At 30.8% G+C, this 4,108-nt stretch overlaps 1 long non-coding RNA gene across 1 annotated transcript; it reads left to right on the plus strand.

Annotated features, from left to right (window-relative positions):
- Window positions 1-1,297: 1,297 nt before the first annotated feature.
- Window positions 1,298-3,306, plus strand: LOC128034809 (uncharacterized). Its single transcript, XR_008190881.1, has 3 exons — window positions 1,298-1,486; window positions 2,062-2,134; window positions 3,098-3,306. It is a non-coding gene; the product is annotated as an uncharacterized LOC128034809 (long non-coding RNA).
- Window positions 3,307-4,108: the final 802 nt, after the last annotated feature.

The raw sequence follows: 4,108 nt of genomic DNA on the forward strand, positions 1-4,108 counted from the left end.
CGACTTAATTTCAGTACAGCTTTTCATCCTCAAACTGACGGACAATCTGAACGAGTAATTCAGATATTAGAAGATATGCTTCGAGCTTGTGTCATTGATTTTGAATCAGGTTGGGAACATTATTTACCATTGGCCGAGTTTGTTTATAATAATAGTTTTCAATCTAATATTCAAATGGCTCCATATGAAGCACTTTATGGTCGAAGGTGTCGATCACCAGTGTGTTGGACAGAATTAAAAGAAAGAAACGTGATTGGGCCGGAATTGATTCAAGAGACAGAAGAAACAGTTAAAAAGATTAAAGATAGACTGAAAGCCGCTTTTGACAGACAGAAATCTTATGCAGATTTGAAATGGCGAGATATTGAATATTCCGTTGGTGACAAAGTATTCCTTAAAGTATCACCGTGGAAGAAAATTCTGAGATTCGGTCGGAAGGGAAAATTGAGTCCACGTTTTATCGGACCGTATGAGATTGTGGAAAGAATTGGGCTTGTTGCTTATCGATTAGCCTTACCTCCAGAATTACAGAAAATTCATGATGTTTTTCATGTTTCGATGCTTCGGAGATATAGATCGGATCCTTCTCATATTATTCCCACTGAAGACATTGAAGTTCGATCTGATTTAACTTATGAAGAGGAGCCGGTTCAGATATTGGCACGAGAAGTGAAAGAATTAAGAAATAAACGGGTTCCTTTAGTAAAAGTTTTATGGAGAAGCCATAGTGTGGAAGAAGAGACTTGGGAACCGGAAGAGACGATGAGAGCACAATATCCTCATCTCTTCTCAGGTAAATTTCGAGGACGAAATTTATTAAAGGGGGGAGAAATGTAATGACCCAAAATTCACGGGCATCGGAAAAGTATAATATCGGGCCTCCGTCTTAGTAAGCCGAGTCTGAAAATAATTATTAGAAATATTTATTAGACTAGTTGTGTGTTTAATTAGGTTTTAGATAGGTGAATTTAGCCTAATTAAGAGTAATTAGTAAAAATGATTAAATTACAATAGAAGTGAAAGTTTAATTATAGATTAAAATAAAATAAGAGGGACTAAATAGGTAAATAAGCCAATAGCTAAAGTTTAGGCATGGAAAAATCTGAGATTTTTATGTTTTATATATATTATTTTATTATATAATATAATATAATATAATATATATTATATTGTTTTATATTATATAAATTAAATAGATGACAAATGTATGGTAAAGATTAAGACAAGTGTAATAGTAATAATTATATAGGTACACTTGTAATAAAAATAAATATATACTTAAATAATAAGTAAAGATTTTTTAAATATATTATTATTAATATTATTAGTTAAAATAAAAGAAATAAAGTAAAAGAAACAATGAAACAAAGAAGAAAAGAAACAGAATAGCTAGAAAAGAAACAGAGAAAGAGACGAAAAACAGGGGAAGAAAAAGGGAAAGAAAATAAAAAGGGGAAATTTAGATTTTAAAGCTTCAAGTTAATTGGTAAGCTAAATTTAGCCCTTTTCTCTTCATTTTGATGTTTTAGAAGCTTTAAAACAAAGTTTTGTTAAAGTTAAGTGGAGGTTATGGAAGTTCATAGGTTTTTGAACATGATTCATTTTGAACAAGTTGTTAAATTAGGGGTTTAGTTGATAAAATTTCTAGTTAGAATAGATAAAAAGAATGATTTGTAAACTAAGTTGTAAGTTTTACATAGTTGGGATTAAGTTACAAAAAGCCTTAAATTAGGGTTTATGTTGAATAAATGATGGAATTGAGGGTTTATTTGAAAGAGTTTCTAGTTAGAGTTGATACAAGGATTAAATTGTGAAGTAAGCTACAAGTTTTGAATTTTAGGGATTAAATTGGGAAAATTCGAAATTAGTGAAAATGCTGAAAAATTTGTAGATAAAATTTAGTTTAGAAGAAATTTGAATAGAAATAGAGTGTGAATTAAATTAGAAAAGTAGATAAATTTAGTTAGGATTAAATTGGAATCAAAGTATAAATTAGATAGAAATTTTATTATTATTAATTTATGTTGTAATTAATGGTGTAAATTATTATTATTTTCGTAGCTAACAAGGAACTCGAAGCATCGGCACACAAAGGAAAGGAGAAGGTTATTGAGGAATAATCGAGTAAATTCGGGTTTGTATTACTATAATTCAAATTATTTAATATTAAATGTTAAATTTTAATTTATGTGTTTAGTAAATGAAATGTGAGGTAAGTATTAATATTAGTATTAGTATTAGTATTATCATTATTATTATTATTATTATTATTATTATTATTATTATTATTATGAGTGGGAATTAAATTGAATAGTTGATGTGAATTAATATTTGAATTGTTTGTTTATTGAAAGCGGGAAATGAATTTGAATCGAATTGTGAATGGTATTAAATTGTATGGAAATGTATTGAGTTGTGAAAATGTGTGAAATTGTGGATTAATTATTGATTGAATGGTGGAAAAATGATTGAATTGAAAATGTGAGAAATTGTGATTGAATTGAGATTATATGTGATTTAAATACCCTATTAACTAGTCGGGCTGAGTCGGATATAGTTGGCATGCCATAGGATTGGAAGAGTTCAGGGATACTTCGACCTCGAGTCGATGAGACACTGGGTGTCACTATATTTCTTCGGATAGTTTCGATGAGGTACTGGGTACCAACTTTCTTCGGCTTGGCCGATGAGACACTGGGTGTCAACTATTGCTTCGAACTATCCGATGAGGCACTGGGTGCCATATTGGTGTGTTTGGTTGGATCCGTGTATCCACTAAAGTCCGAGTTTTGTTAATAGAGTAATTAATGAAATGATAAACCGAATGAGTTGATCGAACGAGCTACTGAAATGAAATGAAAAAGTTGAATTGTGAATTGAAATGTGATATGAGATTGAGAAATGAACCTAAGGTTCATGATATGTTCAAATTCAAATTGTGGATATATAATATTGAATGATGGATTGCTATTGTTGAGATATTGAATTTAAATTGTATATACGATTTATGCATTACATGTTTATTATTATTATTATTTGAATTATGGTAATACCACTGAGTATGAAATACTCAGCGTACGGTTGTTTCCGTGTGCAGGTCGATAGAAGTCAAAGGTCCCGGTTCAGCATCTAGATCAATCCCGACTTCAGCATAATTTTGGTGATGTATATTTCTTTTGGTAATGTGGCATGTACATAGGATGTGTATAAAGATTGTTATGTTTTAATATAAATGGTAAAAAAAATGTTAGTATTAAAAGTTTATGAATTATTATGAAAGAAGTTTATCTATTTTGATTTATTTATTATCTTGTTAAATTTTAAATTAAGATTATGTTGATTGAGTTTGATTAGAAGTAATTAGAATAGAAAATGTGAATGTGGAATGAATTGGTTGATTTGGTTATATTTGGAAAAGATATGGTTTTAATTGCAGGGGGTTCTATGTAAAAATAAGCAGAAATGCTGCCGAAATTTTTATAAAATTTATAATAAAAAAAAAGAGAGAGAGATGAGGTCAATTGGTAAACAAACATATGATTTTATGATTTTATTTCAATATGTTTGTTAGTTATTTAAGAATTTTTGTAAACTGTCTGATATGTCCGGTAATGCCTCATAACCCTGTTCTGGCGATGGTTCGGGGTTAGGGGGTGTTACAGGGGTAGAGCAGATCTTGATCATTATTAGCTCTTGACTGAGGCTCCATGATGTCAGGGCTTTGCATGGGTTCCTTTCCTTTGACCAAAGCTGTCATCATTTCCATCATTTTAGCCATTTGATCTCTTTGCTCGAGTGATTCTTCTCGAAATCTCACCATCATATCTCTTGCCTCTTGTTGTGACTTGGCCAATTGCTATTGTAACTCTCTTTGGACCCTTTCCATCCTTTCTATTCTTTCATTAAATTCAGCGTCCATAGCTCTAGTTCTTAGACGTGTCCTGTAAGGATATGTGATTCTAGCCTTGTAGTACCGCCACTGTAGATTATACGGTTTTAGCCTCAATGAATGATTGGGGTGATATGCACATGCAATGAATGAATGAATGAATGACCAATGAATGTTAGCCATGCACGAATATGCAAAAAAATTGGTATTGATTTTAAG

This window comes from Gossypium raimondii, chromosome 2 (genome assembly GCF_025698545.1).
Source record: "Gossypium raimondii isolate GPD5lz chromosome 2, ASM2569854v1, whole genome shotgun sequence".
NCBI lineage: Eukaryota > Viridiplantae > Streptophyta > Magnoliopsida > Malvales > Malvaceae > Gossypium > Gossypium raimondii.